Consider the following 8,740-nt stretch of genomic DNA (forward strand, 5'->3'; position numbering starts at 1 on the left):
CCCCAATTCACATGTGTTGTTGTTTTTGCTCTTTAGTCCATTCTTAAAAGAGAAAATAACTTTATCCTCACTGTTTAGAAGAGGAAATCCAACTTCAAAGAGGTGAAGCAATTGGTCCAAGGTTTCAGAGTATATAAATGATGAAGACATAGCTCAAAACCTTTTCCCCTGCCCCCAAATATACATTTTCCCACTCCATGAGAGTTCCCAAGAGCATTCCCTACGTCAAGGAGCCCCAGAGACTGCCAGGGAATGCTTTCTTGGCTTGGAACAACTTATAAATTCCATTCTGAGGCTTTTAATTTTAAAAAAATTAATTATCCATGAATGAGGTGTCCCTGCAGTGAACTGCATCACTCAACATACTCCCTGAGATGGTACAACATGTTTCAGACCTTTACATCATGCCTACAGGACTATCTTCCCCTCTGCTCTATAAAAATAGTTCTTGCAGTCATCATAGCTGGAGCGGCTGCGCATGATACTCTTATCTGAGACACGCAGGACTCTCATGCAAGGCGCCTCACTTAGGCACATGCCTTGTGAACCTCTGAGCACGAGTCAGCTGGCTCCAAAGCCAAGATGTCCTGGTTCTTTCTGATTTTGCCTCTTCCAGAAAATTTTCAAAGTCTTTCTGCCAATTATTTTGTTTTGGTTTTAACAGTAGAGAATGTCACTACTTGTCTAAATCAGTCACTGCTTCCTATTTAACGATTCATTACTTGGACAAATATGTAGCGAGGAACTACATTGAGCCAAATTCTATTCGGGTATGTAGGTTAAAACAGTGAACAGAAAAGACAACAATCCTTGTCCTCATGGAGCTTACATTTAGTAGAGGAAAGCAATGAACAATAGACCTAAATAAAACTAATATATCAGAAGGAGACAAGTGTGGGGAAAATTTAAAAAGAATAAGGAATAAGAATACTGAAGAAAGTAACTTGCAATATTAAATGATGTTGTTGGCATATTTTGGTGACATATGAGGAAAGATTTGCATACTTATAGAAAGTTTCAAGAGTGGTCAATCAGCATAAAAAGTTCTGAGCTGTGTGATGTCTAGTATTGGGAAAGGTTAGTGTGGCTGGGACAAGCCCTGCTAGCACAGTAGTTACACATTTGTCTTCTTTTCTTTTTTTTGTGTTTATTTTAATGGAAACTTTATTTTCAAATGCATCAGCTATTAGAATGGTTAAATGTGGGTAAACCAATTATGGAATATTCATCTATGGGAATATTTTTTTTTTTGGAAGGGACCAGATCAAATGCAGGGATGCACATGGTAGACAACAGGGGAGGAGGTGGGGAAAGGAAACACATTTGTCTTCTAACCCAAAGATTGAACCTACCAGCCATTCTGCAGGACAAAGGTGTAGCAGCAATCTGGTCCTCTAGAGATCACGGTTCTGAGAAGTGTTTTGTATTATAGGGTTGCTATGGGTTGGAATTAACTTGATAGCAATCGGTTGGTCATTTTTGTTTCCTGTGGCTACATCAGAGAGAAGGTAGAATGTAGGGTATATGCCAAAGGAGTAAGAGATGAGGTCACAGACGTGGAACCTGGTCATATAGGATCAGGCTCTACAGACCACTTTAAGGATTTTGCATTTACCCTGAGTGAAAATGGGAAAGGCAAAGAGTGTCATTACGTCTTTTTCAAGGAGTCCCTTGACTACTTTCTGAAGGATAAACCGAGGATGTGGAGGTGGGTGACAAAGAAAGAAGCAGAGCAAGTAGTTGGGAAATGACTCTAGGGATCCAGGTGGGAGATGATGTCTGGATTTGGCTGGTAGCAGTGTGCAGAGGGAGATGGTAGAAGTGGCATGGTATGCTAGTGAGTTAGATCCAGAATGTGAGAGAAAAGGCGAGGATGGTTCTAAGGTTTGGAATAAAATCAATGTGATGCCTTGAACTACGATGTGTATGTGTGTGGTATGTGAAGATTTCCATTTGGAACATTCTGAGTTGATATGCTTATGTCTCAGTCATGTATATCTGTTGAATGGACAATGGGATGCTCAAGTCTAGAATGAAGAAGGGCCTTGATAGAGATCTGAAGACCATGGGTATAGAGACGTCATTGAATGGCATGATCCTGAGTCAGAGTACCGAAGTAATGAATGAAGAAAGCAAGAGGAACAAAGAGTGGCCTTTCAAGCTTTTGAAAGTTTAGACAGTGGGAGAAGATGAGGAATCAGACACAGCTTCTAACCAAGAAAACCTGATGGAACTGGTCTACCCACAACCCCTTCGCTACCGTGAGTCAAACTTGGCTTAATGGCAGTGGGTTAAGTTTTTCAACCACATGTCTAAATGCTCAAAGAAAAGGTTCCTTTATGAAAACTCTTAGGGGATAGTTAGGTTTCCTTCTATGAACAAGAACTATCCAGAGAATCCTTGCTCAACTTTGCTTCAAGGATAAACAAGGGCCGAATTCCAGGGCTGCAATGAGACCAACAAATGTCATGGACACACTTGCATTTTGCATGGCACAATGCAACTACACACTGCTGAGATTTTCTTAAGCCATTTTTTTTTTTTGCCTAGCTACACACCAGTACCCAAATCCAGATATCCCGATTTGAAATTAGCTACTGCACAGGAAAGCGGTGACCTCGTGTAATAGTGTCACCCTGTTTTCTTTTTCCTGAAACCTAATGCTTTCACTCTTTTCTTTGGGGGTACGTCCCTAGCAGCTTTGCTTTAAGGAGGTTGTAAGCCTTCCTCGGATCTACCGTCCTAACAAGGCCTATGAGAGATACAAATGTGCAAATGCTAAATAATGTCAAAGAGGGAGGGGGCGGTCTTGGCAGCCGTTGCCTAGAAATGACGTTTATTCAGTCCGCAACACCAAAGCACCATCAGGAGCCACGGCATACATCCACTTGGCACCGACCTGTATCAGACACTTTTCCAGGAGCATTTTGTGGCCTCCATTGCAACCTACAAATTGGGCATGCGATCTTGATTGTGAAATGGAGACACCGGGCCTCAGAGAGGCATACACACCGCGACCTGTCACACTCCAAAGCCATGCTTTTTCCATGACATCATGGGCCTTCCATTCAGACGCCTCTGCCACTAGCCAGATGCCTTCAAGACATTTGGCTATTTGCCAGCCTGAAAGGGGAGTAGGGCAGGGACAAAGGCTAACCTCTTAAGCACCTACTAAGTGCCAGGCCCTGTGCCCAGGCTTTCCCTTACCTCCTTCTGTCCCTTGACCTTGTGCCCATGGATTGGATCACTAAGGCTCCCTTCCAGGTCACACGTGTCCCCTTTATTCATGGGATAGCTCCCCCTGAACGGTGGTTTGTTGTTGTTGTTTTAAATGAACTACTCAGGGCCACACAATCAGTTGTTTTGGCGCCACGAGAAACCGATGCCTCTTTATTCAAAGCTCTGTCAGATGCTTGAAAAGCATGCTACTTGGAAAAAATTGGGATTTAAAAAAAACAATTTGGGGGGTTAAAAAAAAACCCCAATGATTTGAGAACTTCTCTGGTTGCCAGTTGGCCCCTCTCCTTCCTGGGGAACCTGGCGCCATAGGCCAATCGGGAGCAATGGTCCCAATGAAAGCGCCCCTCCCCCGCCATGGCTGCTTTCAAGAGTGATTAGCTGAGAGGGATTCATAGGCCTTGGTTTTGTGTTGTTTTGTTTTGGGGGGGTTTCTTTTTTCCTTGCACTTGGAGAATAAGTTAATTATGATTGGTTAAAATTTGTGTGTTTTTGCTTTTATCCCTGAACCACAATTAGAGCTCCTGACAGCCTCCTGGCCCTCAGAAATTCCAGCTGGTATAATAATTGATAACCGTGGTTATGAATAGATTGGAAACAAGGCTGGGAAAGAATGCCCAGCCACTTCAGAGGGTCATTTATAGTGTGCTAAAGGGAAAAGAGAATTTCAGGCCTGGAAAGCTTAGAAACAGAACGAGTTTTTATCAGTTTCCTTGACACTGGCAGATCAAAGCCTGGGTTGCGCTCTCTCAGGGGTACAGATAATGGTGTGGCGGCTAATTGATTCTGCGGCTGGAGCGGAGGCCTATTCAGAAGGGTAAACCAGGGAGTTTTCATGTTGTTGCTTTGTAGTCTTTATCATGGTACCAATGCAAGAATCACCTTTTTATTTTAATGAGACATTTGAAAAGTATTTGATTCTCTCTGGCTGGGGGCTCTTTCCCCCAGCTGAGACAGTAAGAAAGAGCCGCCCGATGGAGCCTCATTTTCTGAAAGCAATAGTATCTGCATTCCACCCAGTCACCACCCCCCACCCTCCACCCCCGTTCCGTTTAATAATTCCACTGCAAACGAGAGCTGGGCAGACGGCAACAGAATGGAAGAAGCTGGCTATGAAATCCAAAGCACTTTCACTTGTTTCTGTTTTGTTTTTCTGAGAATGAGATTGGAAGTCATAACACAAGTTCGATTCCTTCCCGCACCAGCTTCCGTGAGCATAACTTGGAATCACCTGGCATTCCTGCCGCAGTGTCATCATCCTTGTCCGTGAAATCAAGGATGCTCACCGTGGTGCCATGCCCAATGTTCTGAAAGAGCCTTTGGTGATGGTAGAAGGAGCCCTGGTGATGGAGTGGGGTAAGCATTGGGGTTTGAGCCAAAAGATTCAAACCCACCAGTTTGCTCGGAGGAAGTCATTTGAGGCTGACCGCTCCTGGAGATATCCCCACTCTCAGGAGACTTAAGGGGGCGTTCTGTCCTGACCTCTGGGATTGCTGAACTGGAATCCATTGGATGGCCCTGGGGTTTTTCTTGTCTTGTTTTTAATCTACCATTAGGTATTCTGCCACCATTTCTTGATAAGAACATAAGAATATTACCTTCACTGGGCTGCATGCATCTCTTAGTTCTGCTAAGGAGATAGTTGTAATGTTCTACACAGTGATCAAGCATCTACGGTGTTATGATATTTAGTTTGCCACACCTATACTGAGGGCTTTTCGGGGGAGAAGCAACTTTTATTTTTTGATGGAGAAGACACGCAATCGCAGAGAGAAGACTCTTCCAGGCCCAGCTCTGCCACTACCCAGCAAGTCGTTGGGTCCAGCGCTCGTTCGCTGCCACCCAGTCAATTCTGACTCATGGAGACCCTACAGGACCCTAGAGTGACCCTGGTGCGATTCTGAGACTGTAACTCTTTACAGAAATAGAAAGCTTGTCTTTCTCCCTCTGAGTGGCTGGAGGATTTGAACTGCTGACCATATGGTTAGCTGCCCAACTCGTAACCACTATGCCACCGGGCTTCCCCAGGGGGTAGTGCGATGGTGGCTAATCATTTAAAACCTCCCATCTGAAAACTTGAGAGAATTAAAGAAACATGGTTTTTTTTGGTCTTGTTTCGTTGTTGTTGTTGTTCTGTGTGTTTTTTTGGAGTGGGGGTTGGGTAACAGAAATTTTACTTAGATGTTCATTACTGTTCCTAAGATCTTCCAAGGTGACCCAGTGTGTAACCGAAAGTTCACACATTGCCCCCAGTTCCCAGCCGATTGTTTCTCTTCTCAGTATACCTCATAGGCACATGGATGCAAATCTTGTCACTGCCAGAAGCAGTCTCCGACTGTTAAAAACAAACACAGTGCCATCGGCTGGACTCTGACTCCCAGTGGCCCCACAGACAACAGAGTAGAACTGTTCCATAGCAGTCTCTGAGATGGGCAACCCTTATAGGAACATACAGCCTCATGTTTCTGCTCCAGAGTCCGCGACTGGTTTGACGTGATGACCCTGTCATTAACAGTCCCATGCCTAGCCCACCACCAGGACCACCGGGACTCCTGTCTTAGACTATAGGACCTCAAACAAGACCCTGAGAACTATTGTTTGCTCAGATTGCTAGAGAAAGAAAGGGGCTAGGAAGCTTGCCAAGTCACTTGGGTTCTGGTCACTGTTAGCCCTGCATGAGTCAGTGAGCGGTGCCACCCTGCTCTGGCTGGCATTAGACAAGAATCGAGTGCGCTCATGTTTCTTGGAGACATCTTCCGTCTCTGAGAAAGGAATACAGTGTGTCGAAACTGGGAGCATCATATGCAAAGCTGTGATCCAATCCGGCACACCTTCACACCTGGGCCTATGATGAGCTCCCAGCAGCCTTGGCACTGGTCCTCAGAAACTCATCCCGAGGCAACTGAAGAATGTTGCATCACGGAACCTACTCCCATAAGCCGCCATGCGTGGTGTTTCTCCACTACATACCCCTCTGTAAGGTGCCTGATTCCTTGCAGGCTAAGGATCTCCACTGAGGGCACAGCAGGAAAAGCAAGTTTCCTGTGATTTGGATCAGCCATGCTTCTACTCATAAAGTAAGAAGCAAACTCCCGGGAGACAAGCCCAAGTCTTAGGACATTTCTGTCTCCTCTGCGTGGCGTGTGGCATGAGCAGAACTCGGGAACTGTCTGAGTGGTGAGTTTCATTTCAAATCCACTTGGGTGTCCAGGAGAAAAAGCTTGGCTGGCAGTTTTCCGTTTAAGAGGCCTAACTGGTTAAATAGGTAAACCTTAAAGCATGCAAAGTAGTTCATGAATATGGGCATATTCATGAAGGGGCCAAAGGAAATCTGACCTCATATACTTAAAAAAAGCATCAGAGTCTCTGGAAATGTAATTCAGGCTTGTGATGGGTTTTATTTCAACTAGGGTGGGCCAGGATTCTCCTGGATATGATCTGACATAGTGCAGTCAACTCCAGGATAGGACGTTCTGTGAAGCAGCCAAGCAGTTGTAGGGAGAATCGACCTCCTTTCTCTGGTGCTGGCCTTAATACACTTGAAGGAGCTTTAATTCAGGAGTGTCCTACTCAGTATAAATTGACAGTGGGTGGAAGCTAGCTCACTATTATGGCTGAAATTTTGTTGTTGTTGATAATTGAAGGTTTATTTTTCTGGGGACTCAACTCGAAACCTCTATTAGGGACACCCTAGTCTCTGACTGGGAGTCCTAATGGCTCAGTGAGTTACACCCTGGACTGCTAACCGCCAGGTCATCAGTTCAAATCCACCAGCTTCTCTGTGGGAGAAAGATGATGTTTCCGACGCCTGTAAAGATTCATCATCTAGAAAACCCAATGGCGTAGTTCTACTAGGTCCTACAGAGTCCATCTGAGTTGGAATGACTTGAAGAGAGTGATTTTGGTCTGCTCCCGTAACGAGGTAAAGTCTTGGATGCCCTATGGGGAAGTTCTAATCTTTCCTACAGGGTTGCTATGGGTCAGAATCCATGTGAGGGCAGTGGTTTCCCGCCTCTGAGTCAGAATCCTTGGGTTAATATGCTTGGCTGCTAATTAAGTGTGGAAAATTGGAGAACAACTGGATGTACCTCCGAAGAAAGGCCTGATGATCTAATTCGGGGGGGGGGGGTTATAGCCATTAAAAATCCTACACAGTTCTACTCCGACATGCCTGGTGTCACTCTGAGTTGAGATTGACCACCCAGCAACTCTATGGGTTCTCTGCCTCATTGGACTCCTGGGACCTTCAACTTAACAGCTGTGTTGCACCTGTTGTCGTGATAGCTTCTAATCCAGCAAAGAGAAGGAGGACGCTTTGGGATGCTGCAGCACCTAAGTTCTGGGAAGTCAGACATGCTGTTTTCAGAAAGGGCACCTTCCATGGTGAGTGAACAGTGACTTCCCCTATACTTACCACGTGGGCAGTGTTAGATGAGTTTTTTCAATTGTCTTTTTAACCCCACATTTCTGTGAACACCCTTGTCCCGGCGCCTTTCCTTTAACTATCCCAGTGCCTCCTTGTGTTATAACCCAGCCACAAGGTTTTCTTTTCTTTTTCTTTTTTTAAATCATTTTATTAGGGGCTCATACAACTCTTATCACAATCCATACACACATCAATTGTGTAAAGCGCATTTGTACATTTATTGTCCTCATCATTCTCAAAACATTTTCTCTCCACTTAAACCCCCCAGCATTAGGTCCTCATTTTTTCCCCTCCCTCCCCGCTCCTCCCTCCCTCATGAGCCCTTGATAGTTTATAAATTGTTATTTTGTCATATCTTGCCCTGTCTGACGTCTCCCTTCACCCACTTTTCTGTTGCCGGTCCCCCAGGGAGGAGGTCACATATAGTTCCTTATAATCGGTTCCCTCTTTCCTACCCACTCTCCCTCTACCCTCCCTGTTTCGCTACTCACACCACTGGTCCTGTAGGGCTCACCCGCCCTGGATTCTGGCTAGACCAGAGGATGTACACTGGTACAGATAGGAACTGAAAATACACAGGTTTTCTGACCTGAAAGCGCACTATTACCTACTGTTCACTGAGTATCTGTCTATGCAATCACTCCGAATTCTCCGTGGCCTGTGATTAGAGTTATCTATTAATACATGGTATCTCCCAACCTGGACTGAGAGCACAATGGGGAAGAGGTTTGTGTTCTATTGTCTTTATGCCATTCAACGCTTAGGCCAGGGCTTGGCATAAAACACATGGTAAATAAACTTCTGAATGAATAGACGTGTAATTGATGGATATGTCTGTGCAGGGATGTTTTTGGGTGGATGAGTGACTAGATGACAAAATAGATGAGGAAATAAGTGTTACCAGAAACATGATTCTATCCTGGCTTCAGAAAGAGATTTAGTAAGAGAAAGACAAACAAAAAAAAACTTTGACACGCATCTATGATGGATGTTGTAGAATTTCACACAGTGACAAAGTGGATGTCTTAGAAAAATCCAGCTAATGCCTTTTGCCACATACCATCTAAAGCTAGCATG

Source organism: Echinops telfairi, unplaced genomic scaffold (genome assembly GCF_000313985.2).
Source record: "Echinops telfairi isolate 266 unplaced genomic scaffold, ASM31398v2 ScPeMD7_9;HRSCAF=40, whole genome shotgun sequence".
Lineage (NCBI taxonomy): Eukaryota > Metazoa > Chordata > Mammalia > Afrosoricida > Tenrecidae > Echinops > Echinops telfairi.